Source organism: Musca domestica, unplaced genomic scaffold, assembly GCF_030504385.1.
Source record: "Musca domestica strain aabys unplaced genomic scaffold, Musca_domestica.polishedcontigs.V.1.1 69, whole genome shotgun sequence".
NCBI classification, from domain to species: domain Eukaryota; kingdom Metazoa; phylum Arthropoda; class Insecta; order Diptera; family Muscidae; genus Musca; species Musca domestica.
In genome coordinates, this window is record NW_026712380.1 from 4,078,986 (window position 1) to 4,106,460 (window position 27,475).

Consider the following 27,475-nt stretch of genomic DNA (forward strand, 5'->3'; position numbering starts at 1 on the left):
AAGGAACAGGAAAAATTAAAACAAATCGTTAAAAAATGCCGTATAAAAGTATCGTTTAAACAATACCCGTTATATGGAGGCTATACGAAGACGAGGGCATGCATACACAATTTCTCGTCCTAGGCTGTAGTATGCAGTTGGACCTTCAAAGACGAAATTTAAAACAATTCTTTTCAAAAATGTCGCTATTATTATCGAAATACCGAAAAGAGAGTCAATCCAAAATAACCTAAATGTCTCAATTCCAGATACCAACACAGACTAATATCAAATGTGGGAATTCCGCTCTACAACAACAAAAATAATATAATTTAGTACTTTTCGTACAAATATGGCACGCATTTCCAAACCACCGCCAAAAATCTAAGACAGATACCATCCGTAATCTGAATGCCAAACTGCTGTACTTTAACTCTATTCCTTCACTCAATACCAAATATAGCACCATTAAGAAATTTCCGTACAATTACAGTACATATTTCCAAAACCAGCTCTTTCCCTCAACCACAGACACCAACAATGAAATCAATATCAAATTTCAGGATTTCAGCTCTATTACTTCGTTTAATATTAAATTTAGTATTATTTAGTACTTTTCGTAAAATTATTGTACACATTTCCAAAAAACAACTACCATACCTCAATTCCAGGTACCAACAGAGATCTCAATTTCAAATTTTGAGATTCCAGCCATATTCCTTCACCCAATGCCCAATTTCGTGCCACTTCAAACAAATGTAGAACACATTTCCAAAATCAACTTCATATCTTAACCACAGACCCCAACAATGACATCCATATAAAATTTCAAGACTTGAGCTCTATTCCGTTATTTAATACCAAATTTAATACTATTTAGTACTTATCGTACAATAGAAAATATTTCCAAATTCACGTCCACATCTCATTTCCAGATACCAACCGAATCCTTAATATAAATTTTGAAATTCCAGCCCTATCCCTTCAGTAAATAACACATTTAGTACTATTCAAATATGCTACGCATTTTCAACACCAAATTCGGAAATAGCATCAAATTTTAGAATAAGTTTGTTTTAAGTTTAGAATTTGTTCGAATTGGTCAACTTTAATACGATTTATGGCCTTCAAATGGCCAATGATACAGCCACACGCTGCCCGAATGTTGCTCTGCGTTATTTTGGCCCATTCCCGGCGAAGCGCTTGCTTGAGGTGATCGACACTTTGGTATTAGTGCCAATCTTGCTTTCCAAAATACTCCAGACACAATATTCCAACGGATTTGTATCCGTAGATTTTGGTGGCCATTGTGCGCTGGAAATGATGCGAGGAACATCATTTTGTAACCATTCTTGGGTGGCGCGTGATGAGAGCGATGATGCTGAGTCCTGTTGGAATGTCCAAGGTCTGCGACCAAAATGTTTGCGTGCCCAAGGCTTTAATACACCCTCCGGAATATTTTTTTAGCGACAATATTCGGCGGAGAGCGACCATCCGCTGTTATGGCGGCCCACACCATGGCCGGCGCAACCGAAGGTCCACATTTTCAGCTGACCTCTTTGGCAAGTAAACACGATCATTTTGCTTGACAATGAATGTTTTCTCATTGGAGAAAACCAAATTCGGCAGTTCTCCACTTTCGGCCAAGTGAAGCAACTCTTTAGCTCTTTTTAGTCTATTTTCTTTCTGCTGCGGTATAAGTTCTAGCACTTTTCGGAATTTCAATGACTTTACCCCGAGCTCATTTTTCAATATTTGCCGAATGGAATATTGCGATATGTTCAGCTGACAAGCCATTTTTCGGCCACTGTGATACAGCTTTCGATCAAGTCGCTTCTTTACTTTTCGAACCATTTCTGCTGATGTTGCTATTTTTTTTTCGTCCACTTCCTTGACGTCGGGCTACACTACCTGTATCACGGTAACGAGCGATGGCAGGAGAAAAAAAAGATTTATACACATTTAAATGTTGGAGTGCTCAAACTAGCTTGTTGTTTTCCAGCCAATTATAAAGAAATCACACTATCTCGCTTGAATTCCATCACGAATAACCTTGTTTTTGGAAAATTCTCACCAAAATGCTTTTGTACCCTTGTAAACAGTATAATGAGCTGTCACTGGAATAATTTTAAAAGCTGTCGGGTGAGTGGCTTAGAAATGACAGCAGTCTGAAATTGGTTGCATTTTTTTTTCATTTCACCCTGTGTATCAGTCGCACTTTTTCAAATTTTTTGCTCTATCCGTTGGCATAAAACCAAATTGTACCATTTTAAATGTGTAATACCGATTTAATTCGAATTTCCAAAAACCCTTTTGGTACACCTATTCTTCATCAGTGACACTCATTCCAAATTTCAGAATTCCAGCTCATTCAATATTACTTTACGTTCCATAATTATTTTTTAAGTAACTTCAGTCATATAAAGTAATATCCAAAACATCAAATTCTAAAGCGGAATAGCCGTTTTACCAAATTATTTCAGAACACAAACATTCATAAATCCAGCGTATTAAATTCCCGCTGATCATAACCCTATGCCCATGTCAAAATATGTCCATACACATGAATATATTTCACTAGAAACGCACAACCATTTACTATATAAATGGGTAGTTATACCCTACAACACTATGTGTTGGGGGTATTATAAGTTTGATTGGGCCAAAAATTATGTAACAGCACGAAATATTGATTTCCCACATAGGAAATTATATATGGATCTTCCTATCTCGCCGAGCTGAGTCGATCTAGCTATGTATGTCCGTCCGTCCGTCTGTCCGTCTGTCCATGTTAATTTGTAATCACGCTACAGGTCGCAATTACGGCCCGATCCTTACGAAATTTTGCACGAAGGTGGGGTTAGGGTCAGAATAGAAATGTACCAAATACTGAAAAAATGTCGGATTTTGCAGTAGCTATACAGGTCGCAATTATAGACCAATCGACGCGGAATTTCGCACGTAGCTAGAGTTTAGGGCGGGGAAGAAGCCTACCAATTTGGGTGGTCATCGGATAATATTTAGCGGGCAAAATAGACCATATCTTTTTTGTTGAAAAAATTTAAAATTTTTCATTAAACCGCAAATATTTTAAATCCCGGCGAAATCTCAAAGCCATGACAAGGTTACTTCTGATCTTTACATTGAAGGTAGGATCCAAAAAATCGAATATATAGCAAAATATGTGCGATATATATGTCTATCAAAGAAGATATGCTTGAAAGATCTCATACATGTCGAGAACGGCTGAATTGATTTCGACAGTTCTGATTAATTCAGAATGGCCTCTTGGCAGGAAAGAAAAAACGTCTAAAAAAATCGCATAAAAATATCTCTCTAATGATGAAAATATTGATTTTTTAAAATTTTCTCATATTTTTTCAATTTTGTCATATTTTTGGCATATTTTAATTTTGAATCAAACATTTGGTAATATTTCTACAGCTAACAAAACTAAGTAGTTAGGATATCAGGATATCATATACAGATCGCATTTATCACCCGATCCTTACGAAATTTTGCATGGTGATAAGATGAGGGTCAAAATAGAAGCCTACTCTTTTTGGAGATGATCGCCATATATTTAGGGGTTGAAATGGACCAACAAAACTGCAAAATTGTCAGCAGGCCGTAACTATCGCCCGATCCTCACGCACATTTGAATGGGTGTTACCGGACATTGCAAAAGCCAACTTTTGTAGACAAAATACGAAAATGTCCATTCCAGAGACTTTTTGGAGAATTCAAAATTACAGGAAAGACGCACTTCTGACTATTTCGTTAACGCTGATTTCGTTGAAGACTGTAGCCTTTGCTTACTTGTTTCAATTTGACTTTTAATATTTTGTAAGCGGAAGCGTGTGGAATGCACCACTGCTATTGTGTAAAAAATTACGAACATTATTTACAGGCGATATCCGAAATACGGAAAAGGCGAACACCTGGCTTTTTTATGCTGATTTTTTTGACGATTATAGCCAAATATCGTAGACAAGCAAATCATATAGATGACCCAGAAAAAATTTCCTGATCACACAATTGCAGCCAATCGACACGTCTGAAAATAGAGTTAGGAGCAGGGGGAATTCTAGCATTTTGGATGATCATTGGATTATATTTAGCTGAAAAATGGACCACAACACCTAACAGCACGACGGAGTACGTAAATGTTGGGCAAATGCCCCTAGCGAAAATTGTAAGGGTAATATGTGGTCAGTGCTCCGTGACGCAATTTTAAACGCGAAATCTTCCAAAATGGATTTGGGCATAAAGGGGCTTCTAACATATTGTAGTGTTGTAGGGTATCACATGGTCGGCCCCGCACGACTATAGCCTTTGCTTACTTGTTTTTAACTATGTCTGTTTTTATTGTTTCGCAGACAATAAAAATCCTGTTATTTGCTGATTAGCCTTTTGCTACTTTTAAAGGGTTTTGCTATTATAGTATTCAGCAACCACACATATGTGCATTTACACATTCTCCACATATCATACACGCAACTTTATCAGTGTCAAAGGTTGTTTGATGATACATACACGCACCCAAAAAATTTGAGAACGTTTCGTATGTGTGACCAAAAATTTGTTACCACACCGTCGACGTCATCATCATCGTCGTCGTAGGCGTCGTCATTATCTGATAATGTTCACTAATTCAATTTCTATATTGAATTTGATTTAGCACAATTTGTGTGTAACCCACCATGCGTGTGCCCGCATGTGTGTATGTTTTTGTGTATCATTGTGTGTGTGCGTGAGTGGCGCTTGGCAATAATTTGCTTTCCATTTATCTTTATCCAATTCAAGCTATTAAACCATAATTGCGTTAATTTGTTTATCGTAAATTATTCGAGTGTAAATGAGTTCAATCATTTGAATTCTATTAACAATGGAATGAGAGATAGGATAGGCAATAGGTTGGGAGGAGGGTTTGATGTGGCCAAATTAACTGGGATTTGAGAAGTAAGCAAAGTAAAGAATATAAAAAGAAGAGATAATTTAATATGCTGCACATTGATGAATGGTATTTGAATTTTCTGATATGAGATTCTTAAATTCGGAATTGGATTGCTTATCTAAAGTTATTATAGTTTACTTTATTTTATCTGGAATTAAGGGGAGAAATATGATTTATTATTTACTATAAACAACAGGGTAGCTGTGTTTTATGACAAATACACTGTTTTTGTACAATGGGTAAAAGCCTATTTAGAAAAATAGTAAATATTTCTACATATTTTGACTATTTAATCTGTGTTTGTCTTCCTGTAAAGACTTTCAAAAAGTAGATAGCTATTGTTTCGAAGTCGAAATAAAAAATAGTCGTTAACAAGTAAAAAAGCAGTAAGTTCGCCCGGGCCGAATTTTCAATACCCTCCACCATTTGGAACAAATTTGGAAATTTAAAAAAAAAAATAAAATTCTTAAGAAATTCTGTTAAAATTTTAAAAATACCGAATATAGCCGTCATATTGTGGTCTATACCACTTTTTCATAAGCCATTACCAAATAAATTCGAAACTTGAAATAAACGGTGAAGCTAAAATCATCAACATATGGTATATTGGGAGGTACCGTTATATCGGAGCTGTGCGAAGACCTGGATCAGCATAGACAATTTTCTGTCACAGGCTGTAGCATCCAATACGAACTTCAAATACGACAACTCAAACAATTTCGGTGGGTATTGTACCTAAAATCGTCAAAATACCGAATATTGGGAGGTACTGATATATGGGGCCTATACGAAGACCTGGACCTGTATAGACAATTTACTATCACTGACTGTAGTTCCAATTGCGAAGTCTAAATACGTAATTTGAAACAATTCTGGTGAATAATGACGCTAAAATCATCAAAATACCGAATATAGAGAGGTACCGTTATATGGGGGCTATACGAAAACGTGGACCTGCACAGACCATTTTCTGTCTTAAGCTGTTGTACCCATAACGAAATTCAAATGCCAAATTTGAAACAATTCCGGTTAATAATGTCGCTAATATCATCAAAATATCGAATATGGGGAGGTACCGTTATAGGAGGTCTATACGAAGAGGTGGACCTGCACAGAAAATTGTCTGTCTTAGGTTGTAGTATCCATTTCTAACTTCAAATACCAAATTTGAAACAATTCCGTTAAATACTATCGCTAAAATCATCAATTACTATATATCGGGAGATACCGTTATATGGGGGCTATATGAAAACGTGGACCTACATGGCCCATTGACGAACTTAACCTGCCTACTGGAAAAACAAACATGTGTGCAAAATGCTAGCCTTCTATCTCAATTCGTTCGAAAGACAGCGTGATTACAACAGACAGACAGACGGACAGAATTTTACGCTGATCAAGAATATATATACTTTGTTGGGTCTGGCATGAGTATTTCGAGGAGTTACAAATGGAATGACAAATTTAATATACCCTCCATAGTATGGTGGAGGGTATAAAAATATGACTGGAGTAGGAGTGTGATCGAAAATGACCTGGGTTGTGAGATCCAAAAATAGACTGGCTGGTGCGCACGATATCTCCCGAAGGGAATATCCGATTTGGTCAAACTTAGAGCGAGGTCGGAGATGGGCAATATCGGTCCATTCCGAAACGGAAAGGATAATCCGATTTTGCTTCAACTTTGCAAATCCTAATATTTGCGTCAGTGCTAGGTCAGGTGCGAAAATGGACAATATCGGTCCACTCTATCAAATACCTCCCCCACAAAGGGTCAAAATTCTGAATTTCCTATTGACTAGTTACATTTTCTACAATTTCGGAACTACATTTGGGAAGATATCAGTTTTGTTCCAAACCCTACGTTGTTGTACTAGTTTTAAAAATGTATTTCTTTATTTTTTTTTTTTTTTGGACCCCTACACCAAATCCTGATAGAATTCAAAGCTGATCAGAAGTGTCGCAGTTCTAAAAACACACAACGGGCGTATGTGTAATAGAAATCAGATTTTTTAGGCAGTTGAAATAATCATACGCACATATGTACTCACTAACGTACAAAAGTCGCTATTTATTCTCAAATTTTTTAACAAATGAATTGAAAACCAATTTTAAAAAATTAACGAAACGAATAATTCATTATCTTCAAGAATGCCAATAATTTATATCCATCGATTCCAATAGACATCCCTTGAGCTTTCATCGGAGCTACTCTTTACTTTTCCCCCCCCCCCCCCCCCCCTTAACACACATCAAAATGACATATTTTATTGTTTTCCCTTTTTGAGAAATCTGCATCTTTTTATGGTTGCCTGCAGCTCTCTCTGCTGACTGCGACTGTTTGCAACAATGATATCGTAATTGTGTAGGCAGCTTATGATGAGTATGGGTATGCAACCTACTTAATTCCCGGTTGGAAATCCTTTCTCCGTCTTGATTGGGGCCCTGTTTTTTTGTTTACAAGTTTTTATGTGACCTAAAAAAAGTTTCTCCTTTTTGCTGCGACAACTATGACAAATTAACTTTTGTTCTATTGTCAGCGAGTGGAGGAATTGTTGCATTGTAGGCAATTCATAAATGAGAAGAAAGCAAAATAAATCGACTGTTTGTGGCATTCTTCAATCAGTCTATGGTCTTTGTTGAACTCTCTTCTCTGTTTACTTGAATGGGTTTATTCACTATTCCCTAGACTTTTTATTTCAAGCAAATGGTAAATAACTGGCTGTTTATGCGGAAATTATGTTTACGTGAGATACCCTTTCTTATTGTTCTTATTGCATTTTCTTATATTTTAAAAATTGCCTACAGTCTAAATTTTCTTATACTCTTATACCGCCAACATAAAATGAGATTTCAATTACAATAGGTCGAAATACTTGTAGGAGTCCACGTAATGTATGTAATTTAATCTTCAACATAAACTTTAATATTACTCGAAAGCTGTTTGATTTTAAAAAGAGGTCATAAAGTCACATTGGGATGCTTTAATCTCAATTTCCCAACGTTTTTATACCCTCCACCATACTATGGAGGGTATATTAACTTTGTCATTCAGTTTGTAACTCCTCGAATTACTCATATCAGACCCAACAAAGTATATATATTCTTGATCAGCGTAAAATTCTAAGTCGATTTAGCGATGTCCGTCTGTCTGTCTGTTGTAATCACGCTATCTTTCGAATGAATTGAGATAGATGGCTAAAATTTTGCACACATGTTTATTTTTCCAGTAGGCAGGTTAAGTTCGTAAATGGGCCATGTAGGTCCACGTTTTCATATAGCCCCCATATAACGGTACCTCCCTATATTCGATATTTTGATGGTTTTAGCGATATTATTCACGGGAATTGTTTCAAATTTGGTATTTGAAGTTCAAAATGGATACTACACCCTAACACAGAAAATTGTCCATGCTGGTCCACGTTTTCATATAGCCCCCATATAACGGTACCTCCCTATATTCGGTATTTTGATGATTTTAGCGACATTATTCACCGGAATTGTTTCAAAATTGGTATTTGAAGTTCGTTATAGGAACTACAGTCTGTGACAGAAAATTGTCTGTGCGGGTCCAGGTCTTCGTATAGGCCCCATATATCAGGTCTGCATTGAGTATTTCGAGGTATTTTGACGATTTTAGGTACAATACCCACTGAAGTTGTTTGAGATGTGGTATTTGAAGTTCGTAATAGATGCTACAGCCTGTGACAGAAAATTGTCTATGCTGGTCCAGGTCTTCGCACAGCTCCAATTTAACGGCACCTCCTTATATACGATATTTTGATGATTTCAGCTACATTATTCGCCGTTTATTTCAAGTTTCGAATTTGCTTAATGGCTTACGACAAACAATGCCTATGTATGTCCACGTCGTATAGACCCCAATATAACGGCTATATTCGGTATTTTTAAAATTTTAACAGAATTTTTTAAGGATTTTATTTTTTAAAAATTTTCAAATTCGTTGAAAATGGTGGAGGGTATTAAAATTTCGGCCCGGCCGAACTTACTGCTTTTTAACTTGTTTTTTTGTAGAACCAATACCTATAGAAAAATTTCAATATTCTAAGTTTACCTATGTAAATAGGCACAATATAGCGGTATATTATGATTTTAACCCTTCTGATCATGTTATAAGATTTGTTAGAAGTATTCACAAACAACTTAATAAATCTCCTTATTTTAACAAAAGCGGTACCTGGTTTTTAATGTGTTTTGTATTATAGTGTTGAGAACTCATGCTAGTAGAAAGGGCTAAATGTAGGTGTAATTTCTGGAATTGGCCTCAAAGATCCTTTAAACTTCGTTTTGGAGCTGCGTTCGTTTTATATTTAGGGCCAATCTGGGGAATGTGAGCATATAAATACACCCTTTTTGTAAAAAGTGAGAGATTTCAACCCTGCAATATTGCATTCCTTTACATTCAATGTTTATTGGAGAAATTTGCTCATCCTAGTGAGAAAATTTACTTTGTCAATTTAATGTTTACGGATATATGTCTGGCAATAAAAAGTGTAGCTCTTCTTGAAAAACGAATCCATTATTCGAAGTTTTTTTAGTTTTAGGGAAGGCGAATAAGTAAGGAGTGTGTGACCTATAACTTCACATACCTTAGGGGTTTCTTGTCAGCTGCCAAGTTCTGGCATCTTCCATAATTCAATTGGATTTCCGAAATAGATTTGGCAAAACACATATAGAGGGTGAGACGAAAAACTACAGCCAACTTCAGACAGCGTGTAACGGCTTCATTAGTCGTTTGAAGGCCTTAATTCGTGCCAAAGGTGACCAATTCGAGCAAATCGAAACTTATTCTAAAATTTGATGTTATTTCCGACATTTTTTGCTTTCATTCGATAAAATTTAAAAAAGAAAAGATGTAAAAATTATTATTACATTTGACTTTGTTGCAGTTTTTTTTTATCTCACCCTGTATGTTTGGCAATAAAAAGTGTAACTCTTTTTAAAGAACGAGTCCATTGTTCAAAGTTTTAGGGAAAATGAATTAGTAAGGGGTGTGTGGCCTATAACTTCAAATAGGAGTTTCTTATCAGCTTCCAAGTCCTGGCATATTCCATAATTCAATTGTATTTCCGAAATGGATTTGCCAAAACAAATATATTTCTATTACTATATCCTTACCAATTCTGTGTAACACCTCGAATATACTTTACCGGTTATCATTCCTCGACGAGCTGCAACAATATTGTTATGTGTGACCGTCCGTCCATCTGCCTATATCAAATTGTAAACACTCTAGAGGTTGCAATTATGGTCAGAATTAGAGTTAGGATAAAAGCTTTTAATTATACCCTCAGTCACATGACCACACAGGTTATTCATCACTTGATACACAAAAATGTGCCTCGCCGAAATAACGGATATAGACCTCCGGTCTGTTTGCATCAAATCCACTTCATGACATTTTGAATCGATCTTGGGGTGTCTGTCCGTGAAATAAAAGTCGAATTGTCTTTACCTAATAACTATTTCATTGAAAATAAACCTTCAAAACGAAAGAATAATTTGAATGCCACCCTTTTTTCGTATGGTCCTAACATAACGATACCTCCCGATATTCGGTATTTTGATGATATTAGCGACATTATTCACCGAAATTGTTTCAAATTTCGTATTTAAAGAGTATTAGAGTATCTGACAAAAAATTATGGAGAACCACTTTATCGTATATCCCTCATCCAAATGGCGGAGAGTATTTAAAATTTAACCCGCCGAACTTAACTGCTGTTTTTATACCCTCAGTCATATGGCTACAGAGGGTATATATAGGTGCTTCATCGAAATAACGGTTTCAGGTCTTAAGTCTCTTTGGGCCAAATCCATTTCAGGATATTTGGAATCGATCTTAAGGTGTCTGTCCGTGTTGCATTGAAAAGAAACCTTCAAAACGAAAGAATAATTAGAAGGCAACTAAGAATGCGACTTGTTTTCGTATATTTCGTATATCCATAGAACGATTCCTCCCGATATTTGGTATTTTGATGATATTAGCGACATTATTCACCGGAATCGTTTCAAATTTCGTATTTGAAGTTCCGAAACAGTATTACAGCCCGTAAAAAAAATCATGGATGACCATGTTTTCGTATAAGAACTTGAGCTAAATTTTCCAAAGGGACTTTTTTTTGTTAAAAACCTGCCGAATTTATCTGCCATATGGCTAAATGGGGTATTTATCATTTGATAGGGACAAAACTTCCCTCGTTGAAATAACGGTTTTAGATCCTAGGTCTCTCTCTCTCGAAGGGAATATCCGATTTTATTCAAACTTGGTACATCGTAATATTATTGTTAAAGTTAGGTCGAGATCGGAGATGGGTAATATCGGTCCACTACTTTTGGTACTTCCCACACAAAAATTCAACATTTTCAAAAAACAAAAAAAAAAAAATTGAAAATGTTGACTTTTTGTGTGGGAAGTACCAATATATATATATATATATATATATATATATATATATATATATATATATATATATATATATATATATATATATATATATATATATATTGAATAATTATAACTCTTATGAAATGTGATGCAAGAGTCCGACGGAATACATCGGTCAACTCCTTCTGGTACCTCCCCCACATAGGGTGAAACTGTTAGATGTACATGAAACTCATAAAATACGAAATTAACGTCCTATTCCATTCAAATTTAGAACGTCTCAATATTTCTGTCAACGAAAGATCTGTTATAAAGGTGGTATAGATCGGACCATTTCTTCTGGTACCTCCCCACATAGGGTTTAAATTTTTGATTTTTGACATCCAACTCTTTTCAAATTTCACGCATACAAAAATTTGTGCTGACACAAGATCTGTTGTGAAGATGATATATATCTGCGAACCACTTCTGGTACCTCACCCACAATTTTCACTGCCTTTATCTGTCATAATTTGGGAAACAAGTCAGCGATTCTTTACAACTTGCTACATCTAAATATTTCTCTCTACCAAAAAACTGTGAGTAATATGGAATTTATGATTTCAAATAAAATTGGATATAAGTGTTCGATTTTCTTGTAATTTTGCCCATACCAATATTTTTATCTGTATTAGATGAAGTATAAACGGAATACTTTGGTCGACTATATCTGGTACCTCACGCACATTTTAACATTGTCTATAAATTTTCGCATATCTCATATAAAGTGAAGGAAGTAACCAATATAGTTCAAACCTGACATGTTGCAATATTTATAGGTCCGATTTGAAATGGACAATATTGGCCCATTCCTTTGGAACCTACTCCAGATGGTTAACAATTTGAATTATAATAACAGAAGTCAAAATATATTTAAATAATCGAACATTGGCTGAGTGTAATTCGACTAATAATTTTTTAGTTGACTGATACTTTTTTGAGTTGGTCGTTGTTACTTCTACCTGCTGTTTTATAGGATAACATTTCAGATAAAAAGTCTGAAAATTTTTGTCCATATTTTAAATTTATGAAAAAGTATTATAATATGGAAAAGGATATATTTCCGCCTGGTGTTTGCAGTCACGAAAACTACAACGATAACTTTGTATAATTAAAATTTGCTTTCTGCAGGTTGGCGGTTTGCTTCTTAGACACGTTTCAGTTACATAAAAATGTCATGTTGCAGTTGATGTTGTTCGTAGCAAGCATTCAAAGTTATTACATTTTACATATTGCACCGTGGTGCTAAGGTCAAAACGTGTGACTTCACAGAGGTTCCAATGAAATGAAACAGTTTTTTTTTTTTTTAATTTTCTTCTTGGCGTATTTTTAATAACATTTTAAAGTCGAACAAAACGTTGTTCCCTGAAAGTATCACCAAATTTAGTGAAATTTATCTACAATTTGGTAGCACCTCTCTTTACTCCTTTCCCACGAAGAATAGTTAAAAATATCTCACACAATCTAGTGTTACGTTATGTGATATGCTTTCCTAGAACTGTCTACAACATTGTCCTAGTCATTGTCATGGCTAGGATAGAAAGTGGAGATGCTTTAGCGTTTTATTTGTTGTATTTTACTTGGCGCACATATGAGTCTGAGTTTAAGTCTGTAAAACAAGAACACAATGACAATATATCTCTCCACTCTTCCTTCTACCAAACGCACTCACACATACATCAGAGAAAGACAACTTTTGTTATTATAATTTCCGGTAGCTGTTGTTCATGCAACAGACATTAATTAGCAATGTTTCCCTATCCTTGCCGTTGTTGCTGTTGTTGTCACTCATTCATACGGAATGTGGAATAATTTTTCCATGCTCCCGCTCATAACTTGGCCATAATATTTACTTTGGCTGGGCAAATGTGCTTCCGTTAAATGTTAAATAAACGAACATGGGAGAAAAGGAAGAACACCACGATAATTACTCATGAAATGTTGAGTTCTGAATTCCTCTCTAAGGCCTTGGGTACTCTAAAATGACAATGGTGCAATGAGTGTTGGAACTGTGAAACTGTACAACAACTCCAACAACAAACTTAAAAACAATGTCCCATGTTTGGTGGGAATAATTGCAACATAATTGGAAAATAGAACAAACATACAAGGGCTATGGCAGAGGTAGTTGCAAAAATTCACAGCCTGTCATTCAAAATGCACATACCGTTTTGTAAGAAAGTCAATTAATATAGAAAACAAGTTAAAAAGCCGGGCCGAACTTTGAATACACTCCACCATTGAAACGAATTTGGAAATAAAATTCTGAAAAAATTTTGGTAAAATTTTAAAAATACCGAATATTACCGTTATATTGGTGCCTATACGAAGTGGACCCACACAGGCATTATTTGTCATGAGTCATTACCAAATTCAAATTAGGAACTTGAAATAAACGCGAATAATGTAGCTAAAATCATCAAAGTATAGAATATAGGGAGGTACCGTTATATCGGAGCTGTGCGATATTCTCTAGCATCCATTACGTCCTTCAAATACGACATTTCAAACAACTTCGCTGAGTATTGTACCTAAACTCGTCAAAATACCGAATATAGGGAGGTACTGGTATATGGGGCCTATACGAAGACCTGGACCTGTATAGCCAATTTTCTGTCACAGACTGGAGTTTCCATTACGAACTCTAAATGCGTAATTTGAAAAAATTTTGGTGAATAAAGACGCTAAAATCACCAAAAAACCGAATATAGGGAGGTACCGTTATATGGGGGCTATACGAAGACGTGGACCTGCACAGACAATTTTCTGTCTTAGGCTGTATTATCCATTTCGAACTTCAAATACCAAATTTGAAACCATTCCGGTGAATAATGTCGCTAAAATCATCAAAATACCGAATATCGAGAGGTACCGAAATACAGATATTTTCTTTCAAAAATATAATCCAATCTGTTCAATCTCTTAATTTTATAGCAAAATTGGTTTACCTCTTTAATACGATCTCCCCAATATACTTTTCTTCCTATTAAAGATTTTGAAAATATTTTGTTTTTAATTAAAAATCAAATAATAATAATAATAATAATAATAATAATAATAATAATAATAATAATATTAATAATAATAAATAAATAAATACAAAATTGGCAGAATTCAAACACTTAGAAAAAAAACTGAAATCAGGTGGTAGCTCTACCTTAACGTCTAACAATACAATGGTACAACCTAGAGTATTACTAAATTACTATTATTACTAAACATGGAAGGGCACACGCTTCAATATTTTCCCTGCAATAACAAAATAAAGTATCAATCGGTTGGACGACAGATGTTTATCGAATATGGGAGACAATAAAAGGAGCTGACCAAATATCCTGCTAATAGGAGAGTCGAACGTTTTTAAGTTTTTGGTAGATGGGTCGGAATAAAATAAACTTTGGGAACCACTGTTTTAGAAATTTAAATCGGATCCAAATAAACAACAAATAGTAAGCAAAGGCTATAGTGGTGTGAGGCCGACCATGTGATACCCTACAACACTACAATATGTTAGAAGCCCCCTTATGTCCAAATCCATTTTGGAATTTATTACCCTTAACTTTTTGACCAGGGACATTTGGAGTGCTCCCTGCTATACCGAACCAAGTCATGAAAAATAAAAAAAGCTGAAATTAGTGCCAATGTCCCCGTATATGGAAACTCTGTTTACCCTGAAAAGCACAATGTCAAAAAGTGTTTCGTTCCAAAGATGACGGTAAAAAACCTAAGTCAACGACTGTCATTTTCGACTTTTTTCAAAGCAAAAATGAACCAAGTCAGTGTGTTTCACTTTGAATCAGTACTATTAGTGAGCACGTGTTTATTGTCGTTCATTTTTCAGCAATATTAAAACAAATCATTGTTTTCTATAAATGGATAGTAATAATAGCAGTGCTAGTGATTTTCCAGTAATGAAGATGAGGAATATTTGCCAGCCCAAAAATGATGAAGACGGAAATGACGATTTTTTTATGTGTAAATATTTGTTGAAACCATGGTAAAATTAAGAAGTTAAAGACATTTCAAATAAGCATATCCATCTCTGCATTCTGTGTAATTTACTCTGTCAAATTTCCCCGCCTAGAAAGCAGGTTCCCATCTCTGATTTGTACGTACAATGGATTTATAAATATACATTTAGACAATGAGATGTTGTCAAATGCTTAATTTTGAAAAAAAAAAAAACAAGTAAAAAAGCTGTAAGTAAGGCCGGGCCGAACTTTGAATACCTTCCACCATTTGGTACAAATTTGGCAATTTTCTGTTAAAATCTTAAAAATACCGGGTTATACGAAGACGTGGACCTACATGGCCTATTTTCAATATCAAAAGTCCTGCAGACATAATACACATTTGAGTAAATTTTTATCAACTTACTTCATTTCGTTAGGATGCTAGAGTGAATTCCACAGACGAACAGCCGGACGTACCTCACTAAATCGACATAGAATTTTATGCTGATCAAGAATATATTATGGGTTCTAAAATGTATATTTCGAGGTGTTACAAATGTAATATACCCTCCATACTATGGTGAAGGGTATAAAAATGTAAACATATAATTGCATGACTTTACCTTCTATTTTCTACCATAGTTGAAACCTTAAATTTTCCTTTATCCCTGTTAACATTAATTTATTTAAAAAAAAAATGAATTCATTTTATTTTCCTAAATATCACAATGATTGTCAATTACAATAGAAGCACCAGCAGCTGCCAGCCGCCAAACCAAGACATGACTTAAAATAAAACTCCGAAACTAGTGGGAAATTAATCGCATAAGTTAACTATATTTAGTCATATAACGAACATTTTATTTAATTTTTTTTGACTTGGTTCGCTTTAGCTGTGAAACCATGAAATTTTATTCCGAGTAATAATGAACCAAAGTAGATTTTTTTATTTTTGAATATTTTTTTAGTTATATATTTAAATTATTTTTATTTAAATTAATATCATTAGTTAATTTTGAATATAGACTTTTAGATTTTCTTTTGGTAGACTAAAATATTCCTTCTAGAAATTAATGGCAGTGCATTTACTCTACCTCTAAATATCTTCGAATTATGTTTTTATGACTTAGTTCGGTATAGCTGTGAGCCCTTCATTTGTCCAATATTTACGCATTCCGTCGTGTTCTGAGTTCTTGTGTTCTATTTTACAGCTAATTATAACCCAATGGACATCCAAAATGCCAGACTTCTTCTCTGTCATTTACTGTCTGCTCAAGCAAAATTCGGTGTCGATTGGTTTAAATTGTGTGATCAGGAAATTTTTTCAGTTTTTGATTCACTTGAGCCCCTAAATATTTTGGGATCATCTCCAAAAGCAAAAAGGCCCCTCAGTATCTCCAAATTTAGACTCATATATATGATATGCTTGTCTACGATATTTGGCTATATTCGTCAATGAAATCAGCATAAAAAAGCCAAAAGTTCGCCGTTTGTGTATTTCGGATAACGTCTGTAAGTAATATTTTTTCACAGTAGTGGTGCATTCTACCCGCTAACTTCATGCGAGATTTCGTGTCCTTTTGTTTCTATTTGTGACCTTTATAACGACTGCAAAATGAAGAACATTAGACCTAGCTCTTCTAAGCCTAACTCTACCCTCTTGAAAATTTTAGTGAGGATCGGACGATAATTGCAATCTGTATATAATAACCCCAACCTATGTTATTAAGTGAAAAAATATTTCAAAATATACACTTCAATATTGTTAGTCAAATTGAAAAAATCGCATGCGATAAAAAATATAAAAAAATTAAAAATGTGAAAAAATAATACAAAGTCTATATTAACATCATTATTGGCATCTTTTATGCGTTTTTATACTTTTATGCCAAGAGGACATTATGAATTGACAAAATTTGTCAAAATCGGTCCAGCCATTCACGAGATATAAGCATTCTAACTAACATCCCCTTCCTTTGTATATATACATTGTATGTATTTCGCTACATATATCCGATATATTTACTATCGGCATCTACGTAAGGGTTAGAATTGACCTTTCGTCTATTTGTGATTTAACCGGGATTAAAAATATTCGCTATTGTTGTTGAAGATGAAAAAGAAGCACAAAATTTGCGACATAGAAATAATTAATATAAATTAATTCATGAATATTTAATAACTTTGTTGTGCATTTCTCTCAGGTGTGTAAACTATATTAGATTGTTAAATTTGCAGTCACGTAAGTGTATAATTAATAAGTACTTTCCATGCGGTTAAAAAAATGTACCCTCATTATTATTCATGGTGTGAATACGTTATAACAGCACTCATACGCCACCCTGTTCATTTCTCTGACCAATATTTGCATTAATATTAATCTTGCGTGATATATTGCGATTTTGGTACGAAATGCCATTATAAATCACGTTTTCGGATTAATGTCGTACACTTCCATTGTTTTTAACGCCTTTTTATTTTTTTATAAATTGTTCTCCTTTGCTCCCATTTAAACAAAAAAAGTTTCTAGGAAAGCAACACCTCTCATATTTGACCTTCTAAGATTTTTGCTCTTAAGACTAGGTCTCTATTTTAATAATAGAAGCTTTGTTATGTCCTTTACATACCGAAAATTCGCTTGTGAATAAATTTCACATATTTAAATACTTCATATACCATGTCTACAAAATCGGAACAAGGACAATTCACGCGTCGCAGTGGATTTCAAGAAAAAGTAATAAACATAATTAAGAAGAGTGAAGGCGCACACTTCCGTGCACACAAAAGATTAGCTGAACTAACGTTAGGTACAAGGCTGAATATTTAGCTTTGTTTTTCTTTTTCATTTGTAAAAATGCGTGTTCACCTCCATATTTTTTTTTTCCATTTGATACAAAAACTTTAAATATAAAATTATTTTGCATGGAATAACTCCAACACACAAAATAATAATAATAATAATAATAATAATAATAATAATAATAATAATAATAATAATAATAATAATAATAATAATAATAATAATAATAATAATAATAATAATAATAATAATAATAATAATAATAATAATAATAATAATAATAATAATAATAATAATAATAATAACAATATAAAAAATGTTTTTGATTCCAAAATATCTAAATTTAATCTGATCTTGAAAAATTTTTTGCGAGATTCGTTTTTTAGCCACAACCATGAACTCGTTTTTCATTGATTGGTTCAATATTGTAGACTTTTCAGCGATTTCCAACCCTGGCCTTGTACAAATTACTATTAAAATAAAAATCGCTCAGGGGCACGTGTTAACGTTGTCGGATCGCCATTAAATTTCATATTGAATGTTTTTGCATCAAATGAAAAAATTATGGTAATTTTTCTTGGTTACACCTTAATATACATATCACACACATCATAGCTGGAAGGTAGACATGCTAAATGGCTGACTGCTAAGTTGGCACAGAAGAAGTCTTTTGTATAATGTAGGAAACTACCAAAGGGCATTCGGTTGTTCTGAGAAGAAAACTGTTCATTTCGTGGAGTGAGTTACCATCCATGTCGACGGCATCATCATCATCATAAATTTCCATTAGCGTCTTTGCAACAAGCCTTGAAGCTTTCTTGAGAATTGTAAATAATAATCCGAGATGTTTCTTAATCCGTTGTTAAGGCAAATTGAAATCATATCTGAATACAGCAAAATTCGAGGCTATACTTTTGATTTTAATGGTGTCAAAAAAATTAGCTTAAAGTTGCACATAACACCAGGCATGTCAAAATCGTGCAAGGCATGGGATAAAACGTATATTTTAAGGTTATACTTGATTGTCACAAAATGAACTTGGAAATAGAAGGCGTTAGAGCTTGAAAATATTTTGGCGGTCCCATTCGATATTTTTATATCATTAACACACACAGGGTGAGATAAAAATTGCAATCAAGTTAAACGCCAAATTTTATTGAATAAAAGCAAAAAATATCGGAAATAATATCAATTTGTAGAATAAGTTTAGATTTGTTCGAATTGGTCACCTATGGCATTCAAACGGGCAATGAAACCGTCACACACTGCACGAATGTTGCTCTGCGATATTTTGGTCCTTTACCGGCAAAGCGCTTGCTTGAGGTGATCGACACTTTGGTATTTTTTAGTGCCAACCTTGCTTTCCAAAATACCCCAGACACAATAGTTCAACGGATTGGTATCCGAAAATTTTGGTGGCCATTGTGTTCTGGAATTGAAGTGAGGAACCTGATTTTGTAACCATTCTTGGGTGGCGCGTGCTGATTGCGATGGTGCTGAGTCCTGTTGGAATGTCCAAGGTCAGCGGCCAAAATGTTTCAAACACTAAAAACATGTAAGTTTTAATAACCGGTTCTACTTCTACTTTTATCAGTGAAATCAACGGGTAAAAAGTCTAATTGTTTATCGAAATTTCTCCAACATCAAAACCATTTAACTTTTAATAACCGGGTCCAGTTCTATTATTACCCGTGAAATTGGCAGGTAAAAAGTCCTGAAACTGCTGCAAAGTCGATGATACCAAATACCAAAATACTAAATACTCGAGGTACCGCCTTATGAGCGATAAAAGAAATAGTGAGACTATGCCAGCAATCTTCTGCACAGAAGATAGAACCCATTAAAAACCCAACATACCGAATTTTAAACGATTCCCCTGAAAATGTGGCTAAAACCATCAGTATACCGTTATCGGTTAAGGAATGGAACATAGGGGGCTATAGCAAAACGTGAACCCTTCTAGGCAATGATTTGGCCTACATAGATAGGAGGTGGAATTCGTTGCGAACCCTAATCACCGAATTTTTTACAACTCCCCTAAAAAATGGGCCAGAATAACAAATACAAATACAAAGAGGTATTGTTACGTAGCGGCTGCATTAAAACGTGAACCTGTATAGACAATGTTTTTCCACAGGTGGTGAGATTGGTTACAAATTCTAAGTACCTAATTTGAAATTCGAATTCCGTTTGAAAATGTGATTTAAATAAATAAACAATGTTAAATACCCAAAGTTCCATCAGTGGTGAATATGCCCGAACATAGGATAATATTTCCTCTTTAGCCAAACAAAAATAATAATAATTTATAAATTATTTCTAAATAATTTACGTGAATATTTTATATTAATATTGACCGCATTCACCCAAAAGTACTGGAGACCATTTTAACATTTTTTTTTTGTATAGAAAACTGCATTTTATATTTTTTCTCTACTGAACAGACCTCATTCTTTCACACTATTGACCTGAAATTATATCGCAATATTTTTGATACTATATTTTTAAATCTTCAAATGATAAATAATAATTAAGTACTCCTTACCTTCACACGTAAATTATAATTCCACTTTTTACATGTTAGCTTCTGTGTCATTTGCTGACCTATCATTGATAAGGAGTATTTTATTTTAATTACGGACGTAATCATTCATGTGGCAAATTAATTTATTATATCTTGCGGTGTGAGTTGTGGATTTTTTTTCATTCAATTCATTTTCATAAATAAATAAAATCAATATTTTCATTCAGTGTAAAACTTGCATTTTAATTGAAAGTAATGAAATAAACGTTTGCCCTTTTACTGTGTTTTAACTTACGGCTACAATATTACGTGGATAAATTACTTTCAGATTAAACATTTTGGCTGTTAAATTGACTGTTTGGAATAATTCACACAAAAGTTGTTGTTCATTTCAACCGACGACCATCCAAGATGATTGCTTGTCAGGAGAAAATATTGCCAATGAGTTGCATTGCAACCAACTTCAGACTGCTGTAATTTCTAAGCCACTACAGCTGTTAAAATTATTCCAGCGACAGCTCATTATATTGTTTACAAGCGTTCTAAAGTATTTTGGTGAGAATTTTGAAGAAAAAAAGTTATTCGTGATGGAATTCAAGCGTGATAATGTGATTTCTTTTTATTTGGCTGGAAAACCACAAGTGGCTATCGTTAGAGCACTCCAGCATTCAAATGTGAATAAATCTTTTGTGTCTTGTACCATCGCTCGTTACCGTGATACTGGTAGCGTAGCCCGTCGCCAAAGAGGTGGACGGATAAAAACAGCAACATCAGCAGAAATGGTTCGAAGAGCGATTTGATGGAAGCCCGCGTCGCGTTGGCCGAAAAATGGCTTGTGAGCTAAACATATCGCAATATTCCATTCGGCAAATATTAAAAATGAGCTCGGGGTAAAGCCATTGAAAGAAAATGAACTTGCTTCGCTTTTCCAAAAGTGTTGAACTGCCGAATTTGGTTTTCTCCGAAGAGAAAACATTCGTTGTCCAGCAGTTTGTAAACAAACAAACTGATGGTGTTTACTTGCCAGAACTCAAGCGCCGGCCAAGGTGATAGTTTGGGCCGCCATAACAGCCGATGGTCGCTCTCCGCTATATTAATCGACCGTGGCATCAGAATAAATGCCGAATATTATCGCGAAAATATTCTGGAGGGTGTATTAAAGCCTTGGGCACCCAAACATTGGACATTTAACAGGTCTTCGTGCTAAAGTTGACCAATTCGAAAAAATCTAAACTTATTCTAAAATTCGATGATATTTCCGACATTTTTTGCTTTTTTTCAATGAAATTAAAAAAAAATGTAAAATTATGACTTTTGACTTTGTAGCTTATTTTGTTTTTTTATCTCGCCTTGTATGTACCAATCCAAACATTAGAAAAATCATGGTTTCCAACACTTTTTCATTTTAATAAGTATAATTCCTATCTATTGTATTTTCCCCACCACTATATCTCAAATGATACTCAAAATGTTGATATCATTAGTTTCTGCTGTTATCTATAGACCCAACATGGTATACTATAAATACATGTATCTGTGGTTTTGTCTGGATTTATTATTCTATTTGGTATTGCGTTGCTGTACTGCAATCAAATTGAGTCAAAAATGGAGTTACTTTACTCCAGCAAATAGTCCAAGTAACGGGTTGATTGCAACTGAAAGCTATTTAAATGTCATACTCCATTTCGGTTGGGTTAACAACATGATGGATAACCACAAAGTCGTGTTTTTGCGTTTTATTGAATCATAATTTATGAAATTTACGAATTGAGGATAAAAAATGTATAATTTTACATTTATTCAAAGAGCGGAACTTAATTTTAATGATAATCAACAATATATTTTGTTATCTGCTTGTGAATTTGGCCATATAAAGACACCAACAAATTTCAGAAATTTTGAAGCTTTGACAACGTTTTATAACAAAACCAGTAAAGAAAGTCTTAAAGTCGGGCGGAGCCGACTTTATGATACCCTACACCACTTTGCTAATTTAGTAGAGCTCCACATAACAATTAAAAGTTTTATGGGAGAATTCAAATATACACGCTATGATTATAATCATAATTTAAAGTTCAAAAGACTAAATATGCCGAATCATTTGTATCTTTTAAATTCGGACTTGTATTGCCCATTTGATATATATGGGAGCTATATCCAAATCTGAACCGATCTCGATAAAATTTAGCAAATGTATTTCTGAGCTGTATTTGATATATTTCCTGAATATCATTGTTACGGAGTGCATATTACAGCTGTGGGTAGCAAATATAACAAATCGGATGAACAATATATATGGGAGCTATAGCTATATCTGAATCGATCTTCATCAAATTTTACATACTAGCTTCTAGACTCAATTTGGTCGTAAGTGCAAAATTTCATCCCATTGGGCAAATATTAGACGTTTGGTACACAAAAAAAGGTAAATCGGACGAAGTCATATATGGGAGATATATCCAAATCTGAATCGATCTCGATAAAATTTAGCAAAGGTATTTCTGAGCTGTATTTGATATATTTCCCCAAATATTTTTGTTACAGAGTGCATATTACGGCTGCGGAGGACAAAAATAACAAATCGGATTAACAATATATATGGGAGCTATAGCAATATCTGAACCGATTTCGATCAAATTTGGCATAATTATTTTTGGGCCTAATTTGTAGTTGTATGTGCAAAATTCCATACTATTCGCGCTGATATTACACGTTTGGTGCACAATAAAATGCAAATCGGACGAAGATATATAGCTCCCATATATATCTAAATTTTTACCGATTATTACCAATTTCAATAGGGTTCGTCCTTGGGCCAAACAAATGTAGTTTGGAAAATTTCATCTCAATCGGATAATAAATGCGACCTGCATTTTGTTCACAAGAATACATGGACAGACGGACGGACGAACGGACAGACGGAATGACATGCAAAAATCAACTCAGAAAGTGATTCTATGCAGATCATCAAAAGGAACTATGGGTCTATCTCGTTTACTTTTGCCTGTTACAAACAAATGCACAAAGACATAATACCTTGACCACCTTGTGGTGTAGGGTATAAATATATATAAATTATACAATCCAACGTTGGAACACACAATTTTTATAAACTTTTTGGTGTAAAATAATTCCTTTTATTGCATTTTAGTTCTCCGCCAGAGCACTTTTCGTAATACGATTTTAAAATGCATTTCAGCGAAAGAACGGAAACAATGCAGACAGCAAACGAACTGAAATTCGCATTTAATTTCAAGCTCTTGACTTTAACACCATCACAATGGAGCAGCCGAAGCATTACAATAGCTACAAAAAACACAGTAACAATTGCATTAAGGATCATAATGACGTGGTTCTTGATGTTTATTGTTCTCCTGCCATTAATGGTGGACTCTCTTGTAAAGCAAAAAGTCGTTTATTTTCATGAAGCAACCACGAGTTAAATTGCAAACTGTAGAGATATAAAAGGGTTAAAGGCAAATAATGAAAATTTATAATTTGCAAGCCACTGATAAAAGATGGTACGGAAAATGTATAAATACAAGTTGTCAAGGTAACTCAAAAAGGCAGAATTTCAAAAATTTCTATGCAATTCAAGGATTCCTTCATATTCACAGGTATAATTTGAACGACTAAAGCTTCATAAAAATTGTAACATTAGTTCTTATAGGAAGTAATGTCGATGTCGATAATGGGTCTTTTTCGTGAGACAACAGTAACCTGTCGCTTTAAATTCGCTTTTAGTAAACAATTTACATTTTCCATCTATACCTAAAATTTCTCCGATCAATGTTATGTTCCCTTTCAAAAATATATCCGCATATTTTTTAGAAAGTTAATCATTCAGACGCGTTCTTTTGGCATTATTTGTTGTTTGCATTGGTTTGGGTGCCATGTTCATTTTTTCATTGATACAAAGTTTTTACTTTAGTTCTTCATCGAGGTTTCTGCATCCCGCTTTGCTCTGTTTCGAGAAATTTTGCCGGGTATTTTTTTTTTTTTTTTTTTGATATATGCAGTTTAGTGAATGGCGTTTCCTAGCACTCCCTTTTAAATTGGCTTAACCTTGTGTTACAGTTCATGACTATTTTTCTTCATCTGTTTTACTCTGAAAAAGTAAACAAGTAAAAAAGCTGTAAGCTCGGGCCGGGCCGAACTTTGAATACCCTCCACCATTTGGAAAGAATTAAAAATTCTGTTAAAATCTTAAAAATTCCGAATGTATATGTTATATTAGGGTCTATACAACGACATGGACCTGCATAGGTAACATTTGTTATACGCCATTACAATATTCAAATGCGAAACTTAAAAAAATCGGTATAAATGTACAATCGTCAAAATACAAAATATCGGAAGGTACCGTTATATGGGGCTCTACGAAGACGTGGACCTGCACAGACAATTTTCTGTCTAAGGCTGTAGTATCCATTACGAACTTCAAATACCAAATTTGAAATAGTTCCGGTAAATAATGTCGTTAAAATCATCAAAATGCCGAATATCGGGGGGTACCGTTATATGGGGGCTATACCAAAACGTGGATCTACATTACCCATTTTCGATACTAGTAGTCCTGTAGACATAATATACATTTGAGTAAAACTTTATCAATCTACTTCAATTCGTTCGGAAGCTAGAGTGATTTCCACAGACGGACAGATGGATAGACGGACGTACATCGCTAAATCGAATTTATGCTGATCAAGAATATATATACTTTGTAGGGTCTAAAATGTATATTTCGTGGTGTTACAAACGGAATGACAAACTTAATATACCCTCTATACTATGTTGGAGGGTATCAAAACTGAAGAATAAAAGTTGATTTTGCAAATGCGGGCTGGGGAATAAATGATTGAATGCATTAATAATGAATTTGATTGTTGGGTGGCATTATGAATTCAGACTTCACATCGTCAATCAAGTCTACTTGTTGGAAGCATATGCTTTGTTGTGGAAAATGGAAAAAAAAAGTTTCAGTGGAGGTTCCGACAAAAATGGGAATACTCAAAAGTGTTTTACAATCGTTGAAACTAATGTAAAAAAATGGATATATACATAGACGACAGAATGATAGCCTTGCAAACATATAAAACCAGATAAAGGTCCTCTATATGTAGGGTTTCTCTTGGAGGTCTTCTACGCAAAAAAACCTTTCGAATGACTTATATACATATATAACATACCTGTTGTAGTACAATAACTGACAGACTGAGAATCAGCGACCGGACGAAACGGCTGAAGTTAGAATCTTGAAAATTTTGTGTTAAGGATTTGAAGATTCTAGTTTCGGCTGTTTCATCTCGGCGTTGATTCTCAATCAATCAGTCTTACTCAGAGCCTAAATATTAAATATGAAAATTGATACAGAAAATTATTATGTAAAAGTTAAAATTAAAAGTTATTTTTTTTAAGTTAAGGATTTCACAAATGAATTACTAATTATCACTCCGTCTTCCTTAGATCATCCCTTTAGCATGCAAAATTAACATCACGTAACTAATCTTTCACTATTGTACCATAGCATCTCACTTGGGTTCACCGAACTTTTGCCACAAGGATTATCAATACACTTGCCATTTATCTTTTAGCTCCTAGTACAAAAGCAACACATTCTCCGTGTTGTTCCAGCTAGCTGTCGACAACCAGAATAATATTTGTAAACACGGATCACGTACAACCACAAAAGAACTAGCGGAGAGATATGTAATGTCATCTTATGTGTTATTGTCTCTATATCGAGTCGTGAGCAAAGATGTGGTTGTTGTTTTTCTTATCGTTGCTGCGTCAAGTGCGCAACAACACAATAGGAAATAATAAGATTAACCAGAATACATGTATGTTCGTGAATTCACACTGCTCGGTGGCAAACACCAGTGATTCCTTTGAATCACTTCCATGGAAATATCACCCAAAAGCCATTCGTAATTAGATTATATGGCATTAGAAAGGTCAAAGGAATTTCGCAAAGCAACTGTCAAGACATTTAACCACCAAATGAATCAAATTTTGTGAGTCTATTGAAAAAATTACTCTGAGTGATAAAATCAATGTGACATGGAGAATGTGAAGGGTATAATTTAACCAAATGTGATTTTTTACCTAAATTATGTTTAAATAACTTCGATAACAGATTTTCAATACAAGAAATAATGGTCTCCTATAGAAAGTCTAATGTTATTATATTCAGCATAAAATGTTATTACCATAGTACAATAAGGAGGTAGAACAGCTTCGTAAAACTACAGAAATACAGCCCTGAGGCTATTCCCCCTTCCTGTCAGAATTATTCAAAATTATAGGCAACAAGTTATTTTTTGTTCATTCTTAAAATGAGTCAAATAGCGCGAAAATGAATGAAATGCCTGGATGTTCTCTTAAAAATATGATCCTAATTGTTCAATCTATTAATTCCATGGCAAATCTGGTTAATATTATTAATGGGCTCCCCGCAATTTAAGTTTCTTCCAATCATTGATTTTTATTCTTTTTTTTCCTTAAGATAACCAATGATTCTTATGAGGTGTTCTTTTATAGCACGGTCTGGTCTGGTTCACCAGACCTGACCTTCTATGCGATTTTTTCTGGCCTTTTATGAAAATGCCTTCTACTTATGGGACGACCATCTGACCGTCTGTGTAAATAATTGCTGGTCTTCTATGAGAAGACCTTCGGATCATTCGTAAACAGATTTTTAAGGAGACCTTTGGATGCTCTATGAGAAAACCTTCATGTCTTTCTGGTCTTCTTTGAGAAGACCTCCTGGCCTTCCTTGAGAAGACCTTATTGCCTTCTTTGAGAAGACCTTCTG

At 34.3% G+C, this 27,475-nt stretch overlaps 1 long non-coding RNA gene across 1 annotated transcript in view; it reads left to right on the forward strand.

Annotated features, from left to right (window-relative positions):
* LOC131805995 (uncharacterized) overlaps window positions 1-27,475 on the forward strand; it is a 90,134-nt gene that overhangs the window by 15,015 nt on the left and 47,644 nt on the right. The gene's annotated exons all lie outside the window — the stretch shown is intronic.